A 23,701-nucleotide genomic window follows, 5' to 3' on the forward strand; every position below is an offset into this window, starting at 1 on the left:
TTGATTGTTTCAGGTGGGAGAGTAAATCAAGTCATTGTTACTCCATCTTGAGTAGAAGCAGAAGCTGTCTAAAAAAACAAAACATCCTGGTCTAAATCATTGTATTACACCACCTTAAACAGCAACAACAAAAATAAACAAATAAACATTAAGATAGTACCTGTCTTAGTTCAGGTGCTATAACAAAGTACCATAGCCTGGATGGCTTATAAACAGAAATTTCTTTCTCACAGTCTGCAGGCTGCAAGTCTGAGATCAGGGTGCCAGCATGGTCAGGTTCTAGTGACAGCCCTCATCTAGGTTGCAGACTGCTGACTTCTTGTTATACCCTCACATGGTAGAGGAAAACACCCAGGTGACCTAGTTCTTTGGCCTCTTCTTATACAGGCACTTAATTACATTCATGAGGGCTCCACTCTGATGACCTAGGTATCTCCTTAAAGGTCCCTTCTACAAATACTATTACTTTGGGGATTAGATTTCAACATACAAAATTTTGGGAGGACACAAACTTTCAGTCCATAACAACACCAAAGTGTATTTTGACTCAATATAAAAATGCCTTTCTATAATGACAGCTATATAAAAATGGAATAGTTTTCCTTGAAAAGTAGTGTGTTCCCTGTTACTGCAGATGTTAACAGTGGTTATAAGCATTGTCTGGATATTGTGGGAAATATGAAAGTAGGGTCTGCAAACCACAGCCCGCAGGCCAAATATGTCCCACCACCTGTTTCTGTCAGTAAAGGTTTATTGACACACAGCCATACACATTTTTTTACATATTGTGTGTGGTGCTTTTATGCTACAGTGGCATAATGGAGCAGTTGTGATAGAGGCTCTGCCCTTTACAGCCTAAAATATTTACTATCTGGCCCTTTGCAGAAAAAGTTTGCCAACCCGTTTTAAAGCTTCTGATATGGCTGCTGTGACAAAGCAACTTCTCTGATTTCTTCCCAATTTGAGATTCTATGAGTCTGTGGAGGCAGGGAATAAGTTTCTTATCTAATAACAAGTTTTGCATCTTCCTCTATCACATATTTATGTTTATTTTAATATAATATTCTGCTTCCCACTTCCGTTTTCTGGGTAAAGTTGATCCTCCCCAAATAGTCCTATACTTGTCCTTTAATTTTGCATATCTCCTCCCCACCACCATATAATCCTAGTGATGCAGTATCAATGTATACACCTTCCCCCTACTACTTCTTCTACTCTGCTCCTTTTTTTCTTTCCCCTTTACCTTCCCACTTTCTCTTCTCCCTTTCTCTTTCTTCCCCCCATCTCTCTCCCCCTTTCTCTTTCTCTTCCTTCTCTTCCTTCTTCCTCTTCTCTTTTATTCAATAATTATTTATAAACACCTCACCAGACTATTTTAGACATTGGGGCTATAGAAGTTATAAGACAGTCTCTGCCATCACAAAGCTTACATTGGTACCCCAATTTGAAAAGCAGCCATTGTATGTTCCCAGGTCACAAACAAGCGAGTGTCACCAAAAAGAATTTCAGAGAATCCAAGGAAAGACACACTCACCAACTTTCAAAATGTAGGAAAACCCAGAGTGATCATTCCCTGGCAAGGCAGGCTTGCTTTCATAGCCATGTCAACTGGCTGTTAAGAATCTTAAGTGGACAAACCTCCTGATGACAAAACATTTTTTAATATTCAACTAAAATGAGAGTGAGAAAGGATTGGGCACCACTGTCCCCAAAGAACAACCACGATGCCACATGATTTTGTATATGTGCCATGTCAAACTGTTCTCACCTCTAGTTGCTGAAAGAGATTTTCTTTTGTGAATGAAAGGTACAATCTGAAAGGGCATTTGACAACATGAAGTAAATTATATTTCAGGAACCACCAATGCCCCACAGCCAATCTTCCTAATTTTATTGAAAACTAAAAATAGCTTCTGCTTCAATATCCATGTAAAACCTCTTCATTCTAATTTCTGTTAATTGTTTTTTTAAAGCAAAGTCTTCTTTAGGAGAATATGTTTTTATCACTTTCAATTTTTTTCTCAGAAACTTGAATTTAATAGAGGATTAGAATAAATTATGATACTGGAAAGTAAGCAATGCTGGTTATGGAGGATTCTGTAACTGCGATCCATTTAACCCAATAATTTAACAGTGTCTTCATCTCCAAATTGAGCTTTGTGCTTTGGATGTTAAACTCTAGTTTACAGAAAACTTCTAAAATGGAATTGCTACAAAGTTCTCCAGTTGTTTCAAACACAGGGACCTACTATTTGGCAAACCTGCTTGATCTTTGTTTCTTTGTTCTCTTCTTGAATTCTGCTGCTGTCCTATTTCTCTGGGCACACAGTTTATATAGTTGTTAAAATGCTTTCAAATTGAAATATCTGCTCAAGAAAGGTACTAAGTAGGTCTGATAAGTAACTACCTTGACATTATGTTGCCTTGAATAAAATTTCCAACATCAACTACTGAATAAGGAAATAGCTCTAATCTTGCCTATTACTTCTTTCTACTTTATTTGAACAGGACAACTTAAAATTGACTATATTTCTGAAAATAAAAGAAAGATATATAATGGGTTTATCAAAATTCATCTTACCTGCTAAAAATATTACAGAAGGACTATCTACAGATAAAGATTAAGCAAATGCTATGAAAAAGTCACTGAGTTTAATGCAACATACAAAGGAAATGTATGTTATTATATTTTTACTTACTATCCTCAAGACAGGAAAATTTCTGATTAATTTTTGTTAAGATAAACTGTATTTACTGTGAGTTCTTATTTAATATGCTTGATTACTTGGAAATTGTTATTTTCCACTACTTAAATCTATAATCTTTTGTATTGCTTCTGTATAAATGATGGTGGATAATGTATATGATTACACATGAAAAAGTTTTAATTTAGTACATGTACAATATACAAAAAGATGGATAAATTGGACTTCATCAAATGTTTAAATATATATTATCAAGAGGAAAAACTTTAACGATGTAAAGGACACTATCAAGGAAATGAAAACACCCACAGAATGGGAGAAAATATTTTCAAATATATTTGATAAGAGACTTGTATCCAGAAATTATAAAGAACTCTTGTAACTGACAATAAAAAAGACAAATATCCCTATCAAAAAACAGGCGAAGGATCTGAATAGCCATGTTTCCAAAGAAAATACACAAATAGCCAATAAGCACATGAAAAGATACTCAACATCATTAGTCATTACGGAAATGCAAATCAAAACCACAATGAGATACCACGTCACACCGACTAGGATGATTATAAAAATAATAATAATAGAGGAAAATAACAAGTGTTGGTGAGGACAGAGAAATTGGAACGCTTTTTATACATTGCTGGTGGAAATGAAAATGGTGCGATTACTTTGGAAAACAGATTGGTAGTTCTCTCAAAAACGAAAACGTAAAATCATCATTTTACTCGGCAATGCCATTCTTAGATATATGTGCAAGAGAAATGAGAAAAAGGTGTCCAGGGCTTCCCTGGTGGCACAGTGGTTGAGAATCTGCCTGCTAATGCGGGGGACACGGGTTCGAGCCCTGGTCTGGGAGGATCTCACATGCCGCGGAGCAACTAGGTCCGTGAGCCACAACTACTGAGCCTGCGCGTCTGGAGCCTGTGCTCCACAACAAGAGAGGCCGCCATAGAAAAGGCCACCAATTGTATGATTCCATTTATATTAATTGTCCAGAATGGGAAAATCCATAGAAACAAAAAATAGATTGCTGGTCGCCAGGAGTTGGGGGGAAGGAAGAATGAAGAGTGACTGCTACCGGATATGGGGTTTCTTTTTGGGGTGATCAAAATGTTCTGGAATTAGTGGTGATGGTTGCACAACTTGTATACTTTGAAAGGTTGAATTTTAAGCATTTGAATTATATCTTAATCAAAAAGTTGTATGAGAAAAAAATGCTAGTGCATGGCTGAGATCAAACCCACATAGAAAAAAAAAAACCAACCACATAGACCATGCAAACAAATTAATTTTATATGACTCATAAACATAAAGGTGACATCAGAGTAATTCTTTATAATGCTATTTATTACATTGTATATATTTACCTGGCTTAAAATTTTAAGTTGTAAATTATTTACTACACTGGTGTTAACTTGGGGGAAAATTAAAGTTCAATTTATGAAAATTAGAAGGAAACAGGCTGTTGGTGGTTCCAATGAAATTTATCAACTTGATAATAATTTTCATAACCATATTAACAAATATTTATTAAACCTATACCATTAAGAGAACATGATGAGCATTTTGATAGATTATCTACTATAAGACCAGCACTGTACTAGGTTCCATGGGGTTTATATAAATGACAGTCCTTGTTTGAAATCTGGTTCAGGAAACAAGACTAAAGTAAATGAAGCACTTAGGGAGCAAGTGTGGTATATATTTTAGGACTGAATGGTATGTACAGACTCCTAGAATTGCAATCCTTAGTACTCTTTTATCTCAAACTTCTCTTTTTGCAGGTCCCGACTTTAGGAATTAAGTGTGATAGAGTTGTGAAAAGGGGCAAACCCATTAATCTATTCAATAGATATTTAGTGAGCCTGCTATGTGCCAGAGATCTAAATGCCACTAATTGAAATTATTACGAAAATGAAAATGACTCAGTTTAGCTATGTGCATCTAGCATTATGGGAAGGAAATGAGAGGGATTTCAATCAGCTTAATAGCAGACATTTTTCACTGTTGAACTTCCCCAGTTCAGTCCTATCCTGTGATAGCATATTAACAATCAGAAGAAGCAATGAAATTTGTGGTTATGAAATACGAGTGTTTCTCAAGGTGCCCATGTATTCACCTACGTAAATATTTATATCTTTCTATTATCAAATACATATTCAAATTGGATGCCATAAATATTTAAAGCAGAATTTAATTCTATTTTTCAGGGTAGACAGCTTGAGATTAAGCTACCATTTAACTTTCCATTAATTTTTTTTTCTCCAGAAAGAACATAATGGATTCTGGATTCTGTCGTCAGAAATTGACCAAGGTTCCACCTTTAGTTACTAGCTGTGTAAACTTGGGCAAGTCATTTAATCTCTCAGCTTCAGTTTCCTCATCTGTAAAAGGTAGGTAGCAATATTGCCTACCTTGCTGCCCTGAGTTGCAGCAAGTTCAAGGTTGTCCTGAGTTCAAGACTAATGTAAATAACGGTTTTAGCATTGTACCTGGTACTTCATAGTCTTCAATTAACATTACCTATGATATTGGAGGAAAAGGTTAATTAATCTGCCTATTTCTCCAATTACAATTCACAAAGCAGCCATGGAGTTCTTGGAAATGGTGGATGTATTTGGCCCTTACAATAATGTCTATTGTATTTTCACTGCTTTTTTCATTACATATTTCTGAAAACAAAAACTGAAAGTCTAAAAAAAGTCTTAATTATAAATAGGCTTTGGATGGGAACAATAAAATATTTAATGTAAGACAAGTTTTTAAACGGTAAACTTGCAGGGATCTAAGTTCCTTGAGATCAGAGTGGAAGAAATTCATGTCTAGAGAACAGAGAGGATCCTAGGCAGAAGGCAGGGACCTGAGGAGCCAGCCATAGCAAAACAGGAGGTTTTTGAAACGTAATGAGAGGTTTTGCTTCGGGCAACACTTGTGAAATCAACACTCGTGGAATTGGAAATTCTATAAACTGACCAAGAAAATAGACGAGAAATTGAGCGATGAATGCCTTATTAAAAACTACAGGTCCTAGGGCTTCCCTGGTGGCGCAGTGGTTGAGAGTCCGCCTGCCGATGCAGGGCACACGGGTTCGTGCCCCGGTCCGGGAAGATCCCACATGCTGCAGAGCGGCTGCGCCCGTGAGCCATGGCCACTGAGCCTGCGCGTCCAGAGCCTGTTGCTCCGCAACGGGAGAGGCCACAACAGTAAGAGGCCCACGTACCGCAAAAAAAACAAAAAAAACAAAAAACCTACAGGTCCTCTTATGGCCTGCATCCTTGAATGAATAGGCATCCTTTCAAAGTTAAGGAAGATAAGACACAGGAGGGTTTAATCATTTGCCGTAAGTCACTAACAATATTCTTATTCTAAAAGTTTGTAGTTAGGTCCAGGCTCAACATTTCTCACTTCGAACTTGCTGAGGGAGATGAATTTCATACAGACAGAAAGTAGATTAGTGTTTGCCAGGGACTGGGCATGGGGAGTGGATGGGACTGACTGCTACTGGATATGGGGTTTCATAATTAAAATCAATGGGGTGGTGAAGGGAAGAGACACGGTTCCTGCCCTCATGGAGATTAGTATCTATGAGGGAGATAGACAAGTAAAACAATCATTGTAGTACATTTTGTTAAATGCAATAGTGGGAAAAGAGAAGGAAGACAGGTTAGTGGCATTTATGCAGGAAGTAAGTTCTAAGAATGAGTAAGAGTTAGTTAGAGGAAGAGGGATGGGAGGCAGCAGGAAGTAAATTATGGTGTTCCTGGCAAAATAAGCAGTATATTCAAAGGATCAGAGATGAATCAGCACATGGCATAGTTAGGAATCTGAAAAAAAAAAAATTAGATCAATGGGAACAGGGTGGGAAGCAGAGAGAGACCCCAGATGGGGGTCAGACCACACAGGGGCTCATAGGTCACATCAGGGAGTTTGAACTCTATCCCCAAAACAATGGAGAACCATCAAAAGGTTTTAAGGAGGCAAGTGACATGACCTGATTTGAGTTTTTGAGAGATTACTGCAGAATGGAGAATAGACTAGGGTGAGCAAGCCTGGAAGCAGGGAGACTAGTTAGGAGGGAAATCTTGGTGAGAGATAGTGTGACTGAACCAGTGTGGTGGCAGGGAGGATGATGGGTAGAAGGAAGAGAGATTTTGGAAGTGAATCAGCAGGACTTTGTGATTCATTGGAATGCGATATTAGAGAGAAGGAGGCAAGGATTATTCTGTTTCTGGCATAGGCAACTCAGGACCATTCACTGAACTGAGAGCACAGAAGGGGAGATTTCAGTTTTAGAAATATTAGGCTTGAGGTGCCTCTAAAGATATCCACATGAATATGCATAGTGGGCAGTGGGTGGTACATGTCTAAAGCTCAGAAGACTGGCCTGGAGCCATGGACCAGTGAGTCTAGAGATGGTAATTGAAGCCATGGAAAGAGATGAGTTCCAGGGAAAGTATAATAAGAAGAGAAGGGATCTCAGGATAGAATCATGAGGAACACCAACAAGTAAGAAACGAACCAAAGGGAGGAGCCTACTAAGGAGCCAGAAGCCAAGAGGAAGGAGGAGAATCAGAGGCTCATTGTGTCACAGAAGCCAAAGAAAAGAAGAAGTGGTCAAATGTGTCAAATGCTAAAAAGAAGTCAGTAAGAGAAGGACCAAGAATTCTCTATCGAATTTAGTAACAAGGAAGTTGTTGGTAATTTTGGGATTTCAGTGGAAAACCAGATTTTAGTAGGTAAATGAGTGATCTGAAGATAAGGCAGTGGAAACAATCCTTTGAAGAAATGGGTCTGTGACATAGCTGAAGAGAAATGTGAGATCAAATGAAGTTTTCTTCAAACAAACTAAACAAAAAGAGTGGGAGGGAGTTAGCTAAATTTAAAAGATAAAAGGAATTAGCCAATAAAGAGGGGAAAGTTGAGGATGCAAGAGGGACTTCCCTGGTGGTCCTGGTGCTTCAATCCCTTGGCAGGGAACTAAGATCTCGCATGCCTCGTGGTGCAGCCAAAAAAAAAAAAAAAGAATTTCAAGATGCAAGAGAAGGGTTTTAACTGATAGAACAAAATATTGCAGAAGGCAGGAGGCATTCACTTTGGATAGATAAGGAAAACAGGAGAGATGTCTCTTTCATTGTAACTGAGAGGGAAGGAGAGGATGTTTTGGATGCATTTGTTTCTGGGTTTCACGCAGTGTGTGCTGCTGCCAGCTCCTACTAGCTCACCGGAGCCAATTGTTAAACTTTCAGGAATTTTGAGATCCGGTTAACTTATGTTAATAGCTTGAATTCAGCCACAATGGGAATATTTACACCATGGAAATTGGCAGACACAGCAGATCAGAACTCCCCCACATCCCACCCTGAAGACTGTCAGTTATCAGTAATTTACCACCACACCCCTCGAGGTAGGAAAGTGAAAGAGCTCCTCTCTGAATAGCACCATTTTCTCTGTTGGGTAAGAAGGCAGATTTCGTGCTGATGTCAGAGGTTTGAGGAAAGTGAAGAGAAGCTGAATCCTGTGAAGCATGGCAGACAGAGAGAGCGACCTAGGAAAATACGAAATGACTACCAGGCTGAGGTTGAAGACCAACTGAGGTTGAAGACCATTAGTCTTGGTGGAATCAATCCATGCAGTTGTATGATTTCTCCTGCAAGCTGAGCAGCCTGGGGAGCTCAGCAGAGAAGGGAAGAGGTGATTTGATCCAGAGTCAGTCTTTTGCCTGGCAGTTGTGATGGAAGAACTAAATGGAGATAGGATGACAAAGCTATTTATAAGAAAGTAGCTGCAGTAATGGGCCATGGAACCCAAACGGTAAGGGGAGAGAGGTGAAAACAGAAGGTGATAAGTAAGGAGAAGGTGTAGGAGTCATGTTTTCCTGGTATCACATGCTTTGAGTCCTCTTGCTGTATCCTGGTCTCACCTTTGCAATTTGGTCCTCCCATTTGAAAGTGCCACTTTTAGAATGTGACAGATCCAGGTCCCTCAATCTTATATGGTACTCCAGCTTCATCTGACCATTAAATACTATATTGTTGTCCTTGTTTTAGACATCATATCTTAAAGATTGCAATGCCCGGTGTCATTGGAAGAGCTTAACAGCATTATTAACCACACAGGATAAATGAGTTGAAGCAGGGATAGGCAGATTTTTAACATTTTAGGGGGAATGATCTGATATTTGATCATTTTGATCCATATCACCAATGAATAATCATTGATATCCTATAGTATATACAATCACTCCTGATCAGCAATAGTGAATATAATTGCCATGAGGATATCATTTTGCAAATTATTAGAAGAACATAAAAGTATTAAGTAACATGGGAGAACTTCAGAAAGTTAATGTAAAATCTCTAAATGGCATTCAAATAAGCTTATTTTCTTAGAGTAATTTAACCACCAGGAGGAAAACCCTTTCTGGATTATACAGAATTTGTTTATGGGGTAAGACCAGAAGCTGCCTTAGAGATGGGACTGTTAACTGGCAGAACCTCAAGAAAGAACAAATCTGCTATTATAAGACAAGACTCAGGGGCATAGGAACTAGTACTTTAATTTTAAGTGACAAAGAGTTTTTATAGCTGATACCTGCTTATATCTTCCAAAACATTCTAAAGAGTATAACTGTCAGAAATCTGTGTACTTGGTGGACTACATTCCCCATTTCGCCTTTCCCTAAGATTAAATAAATTGAGTGTAGTGCCAGTATTTAATTTCTCAATATGTATATGTTACAGGAATTTTCTTTCTGAATTAAAAATGTCATTTCACTGAGATAACTGAATTGATGGTACTCTTGTGTTTGCAATTCCTCATGATTAGTGCCAGATTCAATAAATATAATTCATTTTCACCCACTACCCTTAGATTAGCTGATGTCATGGCTTTGAAATAGCTAGAATCCCTGGTGCTATGGATATAAATCTTGCCCATGTAACTTATGTTCTTTCTTATGAGGTAAGTGAGGGTGAATGGCATGTAGTTTTCATACCCAGGAAGACACTTCCTTCTCCATCAAAGTGATTACACTATTGCATTTCCCACTTGAATAGCTGACCCCTCAAAAACATAGCAAACAAAGCTGTTCATTTTAGTTTCCCTCATACTAGATTTTTTTCTTACCATTTTTTTTTTCCTAACCATTTTGTCTTTTCTAACCTTGAGGTATTTGGATACATGGTAAAAGGAAGAAATATCCTGGAGAACAGGAAGTGTACAATTTTCTTTCTTGTGTCACTCTTCACATTGGCCAGCAAGGGGAGTTATAGGAACAATTTCAGGTGTTTGAGCTGAGACAGTTACTTCCCACAGTTGATTATTAGTCACCATGTCTCTTGCACTGGACTTTCTGAATAACTCAGCTAGTATTTTTACTGTTGTGTGCCAGTGTAGTTTTCCTTTCATCTAATAGTTTGCTGAACAAAAATTAATTGTGAACTTCAAAGTGAAAAATTTACCAGAATGGTGGGACACTGGAAATGAAGTGAGCTTCTATGCCCAGGTGGCATAAAAATCTAACTGTAGCCGGGAGAAGCCCAAGCCCCCTTAATGAGGATAAGACAGCATTCAACTGGCTTCAATAAAAAGGGACTTAAATGGAAAAGAGGTGGCCTTGAGGAGAGCAGCGGGACTGCCAGGACTGAGAAGCCCATTGTTCTAAGTTCTCCTGGGGCTTATGGAGATTGACAAGGCACCTGCTGCTTTCCAGAGCTGAACATTCAGGGCAGCCCTGAAAACACCCAGGGCTGGGACACTCCCCCGGCCTCTGGCCCACAGCCATCCAGGAATCACCCAGCCCATGCTGGAGATTCAAAGACGTGGGCAGAAGGTGTGGGAAGAGCCCTCAGGAGGGATCTGGAGAGACAGTTTCCACTCTGTGAGCAACCCAGGACAGCTCTCTCCCCTTTAAATCACATTTCATGCTTCTTAGCTCCAACCAAGGATTTCTGTGGAGTCCCTCTACTAGTAACATTTACTCTCTGACCACTGTCACAGGTAATGGTTCACTTCATTCACTTAGTTTGGGACCAGGATCAATGATTATGTACCCTACTGACTGCCTTGATTCTGCTTCCCCAAATCCCCATCCTGGCTGCCCAAAACAATACTTTGCTGTTAGTGGCAAAATAGACTAAAAATCAGTAATCACTAGTTTTCTCTATGTGAAGGTCAAATTCTAATTTAAATTATCTTAAATATATGTTTTGAATAAATTATTATCGCATGCTTCGCTTATGAACAAACTGCGTTGTGTGGAGAAAAGAATCTGGTCCTGAGAGTAGGAGATGTAGATTTTAGTTCTGACTCTGCAGCTTAATAGCTGTATAATCTTGGACAAATCACATGATTTGGGGGGACTTAAGTATTCTCACTACAAAAATGGGGAGGGTGGACAAACTGAGTGGACAAGATTCTAGACTTGAGAGTCAGGCAGAGCAGGATTTTCATCCTGGCTATTTCATGTATTAGCTAGATGACTTTAAGTAAGTGACTATTAGCATTATTTTAAGGCTTTAATGAGATAATGTGCATGAAACCCTTAGCATCATCCTTAGAATGTAATAAGCACTCAACAAAGAATAGTTATGATAATAACCATGATAATGATCATATTATCTATTAGGATGTTTTTTAAAACTCTATCATAATATCATAACATCTATTAGGATGTTTTTTAAAACTCTAAAAGGCAGTGACTTGACTCAAGTGTTGTGACCAATTGCTCTGAATGCACCTGTTCATTTGATCCTGTGCTTCTTCAAAGAATTTGTTAAGAAATAGACTGACCTGGGTGAGCCAGAGCCTCCGAATCAGCGGCTCCTTTAACCCCATCCTGTCTGAGCAAAGAACAGACGCCCTCCGGCGACCTACACGCACAGGCGGGGCCAAATCCAAAGCTGAGCCCCTGGGAACTGTGAGAACAAAGAAGAGAAAGGGAAATCTCTCCCAGCAGCCTCAGAAGCAGCGGATTAAAGCTCCACAATCAACTTGATATACCCTGCATCTGTGGAATACCTGAATAGACAAGGAATCATCCCAAATTAAGGAGCCCTGTGGATGAAAGGCTCTTGGTGCTGCAGCCAGGAGTCAGTGCTGTGCCTCTGAGGTGGGAGAGCCAACTTCAGGACACTGGTCCACAAGAGGCCTCCCAGCTGCACATAATATCAAACAGCAAAAATCTCCGAGAGATCTCCATCTCAAGGCCAGCACCCAGCTTCACTCAACGACCAGCAAGCTACAGAGCTGGACATCCTATGCCAAACAACTAGCAGGACAGGAACACAACCCCACCCATTAGCAGAGAGGCTGCCCAAAATCATAATAAGTCTACAGACACCCCAAAACACACCACCAGACGTGGACCTGCCCACCAGAAAGACAAGATCCAGCCTCATCCACCAGAACACAGGCACTAGTACCCTCCACCAGGAAGCCGACACAACCCACTGAACCAACCTTAGCCACTGGGGACAGACACAAAAAACAACAGGAACTACGAACCTTCAGCCTGCAAAAAAGGAGACCACAAACACAGTAAGATAAGCAAAATGAAAAGACAGAAAAACACACAGCAGATGAAGGAGCAAGATAAAAACCCACCAGACCTAACAAATGAAGAGGAAATAGGCAGTCTACCTGAAAAAGAATTCAGAATAATGATAGTAAGGTTGATCCAAAATCTTGGAGATAGAATGGACAATAGAATGGACAAATTGCAAGAATCAGTTAACAAGGACCTAGAAGAACTAAAGATGAAACAAGCAACGATGAACAACACAATAAATGAAATTAAAAGTACTCTAGATGGGATCAATAGCAGAATAACTGAGGCAGAAGAACGGATAAGTGACCTGGAAGATAAAATAGTGGAAATAACTACTGCAGAGCAGAATAAAGAAAAAAGAATGAAAAGAACTGAGGACAGTCTCAGAGACCTCTGGGACAACATTAAACGCACCAACATTCGAATTATAGGGGTTCCAGAAGAAGAAGAGAAAAAGAAAGGGACTGAGAAAATATTTGAAGAGATTATAGTTGAAAACTTCCCTAATATGGGAAAGGAAATAGTTAATCAAGTCCAGGAAGCACAGAGAGTCCCATACAGGATAAATCCAAGGAGAAATATGCCAAGACACATATTAATCAAACTGTCAAAAATTAAATACAAAGAAAACATATTAAAAGCAGCAAGGGAAAAACAACAAATAACACACAAGGGAATCCCCATAAGGTTAACAGCTGATCTTTCAGCAGAAACTCTGCAAGCCAGAAGGGAGTGGCAGGACATATTGAAAGTGTTGAAGGAGAAAAACCTGCAACCAAGATTACTCTACCCAGCAAGGATCTCATTCAGATTTGATGGAGAAATTAAAACCTTTACAGACAAGCAAAAGCTGAGAGACTTCAGCACCACCAAACCAGCTCTACAACAACTGCTAAAGGAACTTCTCTAGGCAAGAAACACAAAAGAAGGAAAGGACCTACAATAACGAACCCAAAACAATTAAGAAAATGGGAATAGGAACACACATATCGATAATTACCTTAAATGTAAATGGACTAAATGCTCCCACCAAAAGACACAGATTGGCTGAATGGATACAAAAACAAGACCCATATATTTGCTGTCTACAAGAGACCCACTTCAGACCTAGAGACACATACAGACTGAAAGTAAGGGGATGGAAAAAGGTATTTCATGAAAATGGAAACCAAAAGAAAGCTGGAGTAGCAATTCTCATATCAGACAAAATAGACTTTAAAACAAAGACTATTAGAAGAGACAAAGAAGGACACTACATAATGATCAAGGGATCGATCCAAGAGGAAGATATAACAATTGTAAATATTTATGCACCCAACATAGGTGCACCTCAATACATAAGGCAAATACTGACAACCATAAAAGGGGAAATCGACAGTAACACATTCATAGTAGGGGACTTTAACACCCCACTTTCACCAATGGACAGATCATCCAAAATGAAAATAAATAGGGAAACACAAGCTTTAAATGATACATTAAACGAGATGGAGTTAATTGATATTTATAGGACACTCCATCCAAAAACAACAGAATACACATTTTTCTCAAGTGCTCATGGAACATTCTCCAGGATAGATCATATCTTGGGTCACAAATCAAGCCTTGGTAAATTTAAGAAAATTGAAATTGTATCAAGTATCTTTTCTGACCACAACGCCATGAGACTAGGTATCAATTACAGGAAAAGATCTGTAAAAAATACAAACACATGGAGGCTAAACAATACACTACTTAATAATGAAGTGATCACTGAAGAAATCAAAGAGGAAATCAAAATATACCTAGAAACAAATGACAATGGAGACACAACGACCCAAAACCTGTGGGATGCAGCAAAAGCAGTTCTAAGGGGGAAGTTTATAGCAATACAAGCCCACCTTAAGAAGCAGGAAACATCTCGAATAAACAACCTAACCTTGCACCTCAAGCAATTAGAGAAAGAAGAACAAAAAAACCCCAAAGCTAGCAGAAGGAAAGAAATCATAAAAATCAGATCAGAAATAAATGAAAAAGAAATGAAGGAAACAATAGCAAAGATCAGTAAAACTAAAAGCTGGTTCTTTGAGAAGATAAACAAAATAGATAAACCACTAGCCAGACTGATCAAGAAAAAAAGGGAGAAGACTCAAATCAATAGAATTAGAAATGAAAAAGGAGAGGTAACAACTGACACTGCAGAAATAAAAGAGATCATGAGAGATTACTACAAGCAACTCTATGCCAATAAAATTGACAATCTGGAAGAAATGGACAAATTCTTAGAAATGCACAACCTGCCAAGACTGAATCAGGAAGAAATAGAAAATATGAACAGACCAATCACAAGCACTGAAATTGAAACTGTGATTAAAAATCTTCCAACAAAGAAAAGCCCAGGACCAGATGGCTTCACAGGCTAATTCTATCAAACATTTAGAGAAGAGCTAACACCTATCCTTCTCAAACTCTTCCAAAATATAGCAGAGGGAGGAACACTCCCAAATTCCTTCTATGAGGCCACCATCACCTTGATACCAAAACCAGACAAGGATGTCACAAAGAAAGAAAACTACAGGCCAATATCACTGATGAACATAGATGCAAAAATCCTCAACAAAATACTAGCAAACAGAATCCAACAGCACATTAAAAGGATCATACACCATGATCAAGTGGGGTTTATTCCAGGAATGCAAGGATTCTTCAATATACGCAAATCTATCAATGTGATAAACCGTATTAACAAACTGAAGGAGAAAAACCATATGATCATCTCAATAGATGCAGAGAAAGCTTTTGACAAAATTCAACACCCATTTATGATAAAAACCCTGCAGAAAGTAGGCATAGAGGGAACTTTCCTCAACATAATAAAGGCCATATATGACAAGCCCACAGCAAACATCATCCTCAATGGTGAAAAACTGAAAGCATTTCCACTAAGATCAGGAACAAGACAAGGTTGCCCACTCTCACCACTCTTATTCAACATAGTTTTGGAAGTTTTAGCCACAGCAATCAGAGAAGAAAAGGAAATAAAAGGAATCCAAATCGGAAAAGAAGAAGTAAAGCTGTCACTGTTTGCAGATGACATGATCCTATACATAGAGAACCCTAAAGATGCTACCAGAAAACTACTAGAGCTAATCAATGAATTTGGTAAAGTGGCAGGATACAAAATTAATGCACAGAAATCTCTGGCATTCCTATATACTAATGATGAAAAATCTGAAAGTGAAATCAAGAAAACACTCCCATTTACCATTGCAACAAAAAGAAAATATCTAGGAATAAACCTACCTAAGGAGACAAAAGATCTGTATGCAGAAAATTATAAGACACTGATGAAAGAAATTAAAGATGATACAAATAGATGGAGAGATATACCATGTTCTTGGATTGGAAGAATCAACATTGTGAAAATGACTCTACTACCCAAAGCAATCTATAGATTCAATGCAATCCCTATCAAACTACCACTGGCATTTTTCACAGAACTGGAACAAAAAATTTTGCAATTTGTATGGAAACACAAAAGACCCCGAATAGCCAAAGCAATCTTGAGAACGAAAGAAGGAACTGGAGGAATCAGGCTCCCTGACTTCAGACTATACTACAAAGCTACAGTTATCAAGACGGTATGGTACTGGCACAAAAACAGAAAGATAGATCAATGGAACAGGATAGAAAGCCCAGAGATAAACCCACGCACATATGGTCACCTTATCTTTGACAAAGGAGGCAGAAATGTACAGTGGAGAAAGGACAGCCTATTCAATAAGTGGTGCTGGGAAAACTGGACAGGTACATGTAAAAGTATGAGATTAGATCACTCCCTAACACCATACACAAAAATAAGCTCAAAATGGATTAAAGACCTAAATGTAAGGCCAGAAACTATCAAACTCTTAGAGGAAAACATAGGCAGAACACTCTATGACATAAATCACAGCAAGGTCCTTTTTGACCCACCTCCTAGAGAAATGGAAATAAAAACAAAAGTAAACAAATGGGACCTAATGAAACTTAAAAGCTTTTGCGCAGCAAAGGAAACCATAAAGAAGACCAAAAGACAACCCTCAGAATGGGAGAAAATATTTGCAAATGAAGCAACTGACAAAGGATTAATCTCCAAAATTTATAAGCAGATCATGCAGCTTAATAACAGAAAAACAAACAACCCAATCCAAAAATGGGCAGAAGACCTAAATAGACATTTCTCCAAAGAAGATATACAGAGTGCCAACAAACACATGAAAGAATGCTCAACATCACTAATCATTAGAGAAATGCAAATCAAAACTACAATGAGATATCATCTCACACCAGTCAGAATGGCCATCATCAAAAAATCTAGAAACAATAAATGCTGGAGAGGGTGTGGAGAAAAGGGAACCCTCTTACACTGTTGGTGGGAATGTAAATTGATACAGCCACTGTGGAGAACAGTATGGAGGTTCCTTAAAAAGCTACAAATAGAACTACCATACGACCCAGCAATCCCACTACTGGGCATATACCCTGAGAAAACCATAATTCAAAAAGAGTCATGTACCAAAATGTTCATTGCAGCTCTATTTACAATAGCCCAGAGATGGAAACAACCTAAGTGTCCACCATCGGATGAATGGATAAAGAAGATGTGGCACATATATACAATGGAATATTACTCAGCCATAAAAAGAGACGAAATTGAGCTATTTGTAATGAGGTGGATAGACCTAGGGTCTGTCATACAGAGTGAAGTAAGTCAGAAAGAGAGAGACAAATACCGTATGCTAACACATATATATGGAATTTAAAAAAAAAAAAAAAAAGTCATGAAAAACCTAGGGGTGAAACAGGAATAAAGACACAGACTTACTAGAGAATGGACTTGAGACTATGGGGAGGGGGAAGGGTAAACGGTGACAAAGCGATAAAGAGGCATGGACATATATACACTACCAAACGTAAGGTAGATAGCTAGTGGGAAGCAGCCGCATAGCACAGGGAGATCAGCTCGGTGCTTTGTGACTGCCTGGAGGGGTGGGATGGGGAGGGTGGGAGGGAGGGAGACGCAAGCGGGAAGAGATATGGGAATATATGTATATATATAACTGATTCATTTTGTTGTGAAGCTGAAACTAACATACCATTGTAAAGCAATTATACTCCAATAAAGATGTTAAAAAAAAAAAAAAAGAAATAGACTGAAAGTTTAGAAAACTTTGCAAAGTGTTAGATTTTGTTGTATAGTACTGCAGTCACATATTCAGCAAACAACGTGATTATAGGCATTATGATAAATACAGCCATGGGCTGATTTCCTTTTTTTTATGTCATAGTGTAACGTCTACTTCTAGTAAATCTGTAAAGGTTAAAATTTGTTTTCAGTAGTAGCGCAGTGAGTGACGCAAGAGAGGGATTGGCTCTTTTCAGTTTTAAAACTGACTTAGAATTTTCTTTTAATTTACAAGTTTTGAAAATGTTCTCTCTATAAAGTTTAGGCTTAATTTAAAATTATTCTCAGATAGTAATAATGACTGGAAATGAGCTGTGTTCACCAGCTCTACAACGAGGATGGCAAGTAGATATAACTTATTGAATAAGTATCTATTGAATGCCCATTACGTTCCAGGCACTGCTCTAGGTGTTAGGATACAGCAGTGAATAAAACAGACCAAAGTCCCACCCTCATGAAAATGACCTTCTGCTGAAGTTTGCCTTCTGTTGAGGCGCCAACTCTCATAGAGGGCCTGACCGTCAGGCTCTCTCTAGTGACAAGAATCAGGAAACCACACCAGGGCTCATTAAGGAAGGATGCTGTGGCTGATGGGTGACTTCCACCTGGGGTGAGGTGTGGGAGAGTCCAAGACTGTGCTGTATTTACCATCCTCACGGCAGAGCAGTGCTGTCCAATCAGGCAGCCACGTGCCACATGTGGCTATTGAGCTCTTGAACTGTGGCTAGTCCAAATTAAGATATACTCTAAGTATAAAATACACACTAGATTTCAAAGACCTAGTAAGAAAACAAGAAAGGAAAATATCTCATTAATAATTTCATGTTAATGGCATATTGAAATAACAATATTGTAGATATATTAGGTTAAATAAAATATATTATTAAAATTAATTTCATATTTTTACTTTTTAAAAATGTGCCTACTAGAACATTTTAATATTATACATGTGGCTCTCATTATATTTCTGCATGACAGCGCTGGTACAGTGTTATGTCCTGGCTTGAGTCCATGTAACACCACAAACTTCTTAACCAGCACAGGCAGGAGGCAACACTACGAAAAAGTGAAAATGTGCTGGCTTCTTTTTTAACTTTCTCTTCTTTTAGGTACTGCCTGATCCCTCAGTCTTCTGCCTGGAACTCTGAGAGGACTCAGACACATTTCATGGAGCTATTTCCAGGCAGTTTTCCATACTTCAAAAGTGTCCTATCCTATCAGAACTTTACTGTTCAGAGTCCCATTTCTGTGAGATATTTAGCTTTCTACGTTGTTAATAGATTCTGACGTTTAGGATATCATCTTTTAAAATGTGTCCATTAAATGCATGTACCCTGTAATAAAATACCTTGGCTGAGAGAGATCAATCTCAAATAGTGGTGATTTTGTACTGAGTAATAGAGCTGGAGCACTTTTTCTACCTGGCACAGAAGCACAGAGACTATAATCTCACCTTGTCCACAACTGTCCACTGTGATCAAGACCAGCCAAGTCTTCCCTACACATCCTCCCTCCCTAGTATTTGGACATTATTTCACGGTTCACAAAGTGCTTTCACAGAAGGTTTCTCATTTTAGCTTCCAACCACTCCATGAAATAGGTAAGGATGGACTTATTAATTGATTTAAATAGAAGATTTTAAAAAACTGAGGCCAGGAAGCAATAGGTCTTCTGGCTATCGGGGTCTGTGGAGGAGGAGTCCAAGATGATCCATGGGGACGTGGAGAATAGTGGAAAAGGAAAGTGAGTAGAACTGTCCTAAAGGTCTTAGCTGTGGGATGGAGGGGAGTTGGGGATGGGGTGGTGGTCAGCAGGGCTGGATTAGAACATTATAGTGGGATTTATACTGCAACTCAGGGTTAACTTATTTTCAAATAATACTAGAGACATATATTCTGATATAGAGGATAGGGAAAGGGATAGAATGGGAAAAAATACAGGAGATATGCCAAATTAGATCATGGAAAGTATATTAACTGGTTGAAATGAGCAAATATAGAGAAAAAGGAAAAGAGCAAACAAAAATCTAAATTGATCAATATCGTGTAAGATAAGAACATTAGATGTGATAAGCTCAATGTACCCATTAAAAAGCAGAAACTGCCAGATTTGGTGAAAAAGCAAAATTCAGCCATGTGGTAGCTATAAGGAACATGCTTAACAGGGTATCAAAAAAACATACGCATGCAGACAAAACTGTAATTCAAAAAGATACAGGTACCCCTATGTTCATAGCAACACTATTCACAATAGCCAAGACATGGAAACAACCTAAATGAATGGATAAAGAAGATGTATTATATATATACAATGGAATACTACTCAGCCACAAAAAAGAATGAAATAATGCCATTTGCAGCAACATGGATGCAACTAGACAATATCATACTAAGTGAAGTAAGTCAGAAGGAGAAAGACGAATACCATATGATATCACTTATATGTGGAATCTAAAATATGACACAGATGAACCTATCTATGAAACAGAAACAGAATCACGGACATAGAGAACAGACTAGTGGTTGCCAAGGGGTAGGGGTCTGGGGGAACGGATGGAGTGGGAGGTTGGGTTAACCAAAGTAAGCTTGTATATACAGAACGGATAAACAACAAGATCTTACTATATATCACAGAGAACTATATTCAATATCCTATGATAAACCATAATGGAAAAGAATTTTTTAAAAAATGTATATATATGTATACCTGTACACTTTGATGTACAGCAGTAATTAGCACAACATTTAAAATCAACTAGACTTCAATAAAAAAAAAGACAACAAATGCAAGGAAAAAGAAAGCAGGCTGGTAACATTAATATTAGACAGATGAAATTAAAATTGAAAGCATCAAGCAAGGTGAAGAACACTATGTAAGCACATAAAATTAGGTAAATAAATTTACAAGCTTTGGACTTCCCTGGTGGCACAGTGGTTAAGAATCCACATGCCAATGCAGGCGACATGAGTTCAATCCCTGTTGGGGAAGATCCCATATGCCACAGAGCAACTAAGCCTGTGCACCACAACTACTGAGCCTGCGCTCTAGAGCCCGTGAGCCACAACTACTGAAGCTTGTGCACCCTAGAGTCCGTGCATTGCAACTACTGAGCCCACGTGCCACAACTACTGAAGCCCGCATGCCTAGAGCCTGTGTTCTGCAACAAGAGAAGCCACCGCAATGAGAAGCCTGCACATCGCAATGAAGAGTAGCCCCGGCACGCGGCAACTAGAGAAAGCCTGCGCACAGCAACAAAGACCCAATGCAGCTGAAAATAAATTAAAAAAAAAATTTACAAGCTTTAAAATTTATTTATAAAAAGAAAGATAACAAAAGTTTATCACGGGGACTTCCCTGGTGGTCCAGTGGTTAAGACTCTGCACTTCCACTATAGGGGTCACGGGTTCAATTCCTGATCGGGGAACTAAGATGCCACGTGCCATGCAGTGCAGCCAAAAAAAAAAAGTAGGGACTTCCCTGGTGGTGCAGTGGTTGAGAATCTGCCTGCCAATGCAGGGGACACAGGTTCGAGCCCTGGTCCAGGAAGGTCCCACATGCTACAGAGCAACTACTGAGCCCACGTGCCACAACTACTGAAGCCCGCGTGCCTGGAGCTGGTGCTCCGCAACAACAGAAGCCACCACAGTGAGAAGCCTGCACGCCACCATGAAGAGTAGCCCCGCTCGCCGCAACTAGAGAAGGCCTGCGCGCAGCAACGAAGACCCAGTGCAGCCAAAAATTTTAAAAAATTAAAATAAAAAAAATTCTGTCTGGAAAAAAATAAAGAAAAATGAAAAAAAAGTAGAAAATAAAAATCTTTGAGAAATTATCTTTATTTTTTAAAATGTTTATTTATTCATTTGGCTGTGCCAGGTCTTAGTTGCAGCACAAGGGATCTTTTAGTTTCAGCATGAGAACTCTTAGTTGCGGCATGTGGGATCTAGTTCCCTGACCATGGATCGAACCCAGGCCCCCTGCATTGGGAGCGTGGAGCTGTAGCCACTGGACCACCAAGGAAGTCCTGGAAAATTATCTTTAAAAAAAAAGTTTATCATGGATTTAATCATCATTAGAAAGCAAAAATAAACATTAAAGGAACTAAGAATCTATTTTAAGAAATTAGCAATGAGAAAAAGGAAAAATAACCAGAGAAATAAGGGAGAGTTATTAAGGCTAAAAGCCAAAACCAATGAAATAAAAAGCAAAAATGATAGAGAGGACAAATAAATCTAAAATCTGGTGCTTTGAAAAGATTAATGATATAGACACTTTCTCCTCCCCTTCTCCCTCCTCACACACTGCAAGGAGCAGAAAGAGGCAAAATGAGGAATGAGAAAGAAGTCCTATCCCCAGATACAGGAGAGATTAAAGGAATAGTTACAGAGATTACTTCATGAAATTCCATGGCAGCAGTTTGAAATTTTAGAGAAAATTAATGATTTCCTGGTGAAAAACAAGTCAGTAAAATTAACCCCAAAAGAAGTAGAAAATATGAACAGACAAATTTTTATAGAAGAGATTAAAAAGATGATTTAAAGTCTTCTATCAAAAAAGGCCACCAAAACCATATGGCTTCCCTGCCAAGTTTATTTGACTTTAAAAGAAGATATAATTACCAAGTTATTTATCATTCCAGATGAAACTCTTCTAATTCACTGCATAAAACGGCAAACTTTAATACCCAAACCTAAAAAATATAATATAATAACATAAAGTACAGACCTATCGCACTTATGAATGTAGATGCAAAAATTCAAGATAAAATATTAGCAAACAAATCTAATTGTGTAGCAAAAGAATAATATACTATGACCAAATAGGATTTATTCCAGAATATAAAAATGGTTCATTACCAAATAATCTATTACATCAATAAAGTAAAGGAGAAAAAATAAGCATGTCAATAAATGCTAAAAACATATTCAATAGAATTCAGCAGCCATTCCTGATAAAATCTCTTAGAAAAATAACAGTAGAAGGAAACCACTTAAATATGTTTAAGATTAACAAAACTCAGCGAGCAAATATGCAGTGGCAAACCACAAAACCCATTTCAATCAAAAATAGGATAGCTGGGACTTCCCTGGTGGCGCAGTGGTTAAGAATCTGCCTGCCGGTGCAGGGGACATGGGTTTGAGCCCTGGTCCAGGAAGATCCCACATGCCACGGAGCAACAAAGCCCGTGCGCCACAACTACTGAGCCTGCGCTCTAGAGCCCGTGAGCCACAACTACTGAGCCCGAGTGCCACAACTACTGAAGCCCGTGCGCCTAGAGCCCGTGCTCTGCAACAAGAGAAGCCACCGCAATGAGAAGCCTGCGCACCGCAACAAAGGGTAGCCCCGGCTCACCACAAGTAGAGAAAGCCTGCGCGCAGCAATGAAGACCCAATGCAGCCAAAAATAAATAAATACAAGACCTTTAAAAAAAAAAAAAAAGGATAGCTACCATCCCCAATATTATTTACATTGCCTTATAGGTTTTGACAAGCAAAGAAATTAAAATAATTGCCATCTATCTAGGAGAAAATGAAAAAGGACCTCCACTATACACTATTATAAAATACATTCTTAGAGGTTTAAAAACTTAAATATAAAAATATAACTCAATAACGATATCACACAAAGAAGTGTAGGTTATTATATATGTTCAACCTAAAGGGTGAGGGAACATTTCTTTCTGACCATGGCTGAAAAATTCCGAAGCTGTAAAAGAAAAGATAGATATACTTGACTATATAAAAATGGCTGTCTTCGTATGACAGAAGACATAAACAAAGCAATAAACAAACAGGGGGCTTGGAAACATACTTTTATCTTTTGCATTTTTTTCCTAGATACATTATTCACACATTCAGAAAAAAAGAAAAGGCTATTTTCTCTGTGGAAAACAAATCTGATAAGAGCTAGAGAGTCTCTGAGGAAAGAGCACAAACACATACAGTATCAGGGTCTGCTTAAACCCCACTCATTCACACTAGGGCTGGTCCATGTATCCTAAATTAAGAATTCCTCAATAATAAGAACAAAAGCAAATAACTGCATTAAAAATGGGCTAAAAACTTGAATAGATATTTCTCAAAAGGAGATATGAAAATGGCCAACAGCATATGAAAAAAAAAATCAGCATCACTAACTATCAGGGAAATGCAAATTAAAACCACATGAAATATCACCTCACACCCATTAGGATGTTTACATAAAAACAAAAACAGAAAATAACACGTTTTGGTAAAGATGTGGAAA

General features: G+C 38.5%; 1 long non-coding RNA gene across 1 annotated transcript in view; it reads left to right on the top strand.

The window, feature by feature from the left end:
- The first annotated feature begins 5,015 nt into the window (after positions 1-5,015).
- The window catches only part of LOC125964345 (uncharacterized), a 56,989-nt gene continuing 38,303 nt past the window's right edge, over positions 5,016-23,701 (top strand). The window contains exon 1 of the long non-coding RNA XR_007477301.1: positions 5,016-5,098. This is a non-coding gene — a long non-coding RNA (uncharacterized LOC125964345). The remainder of the gene's footprint in view (positions 5,099-23,701) is intronic.

The sequence above is a fragment of the Orcinus orca genome, chromosome 4 (assembly GCF_937001465.1).
Source record: "Orcinus orca chromosome 4, mOrcOrc1.1, whole genome shotgun sequence".
Classification (NCBI taxonomy): domain Eukaryota; kingdom Metazoa; phylum Chordata; class Mammalia; order Artiodactyla; family Delphinidae; genus Orcinus; species Orcinus orca.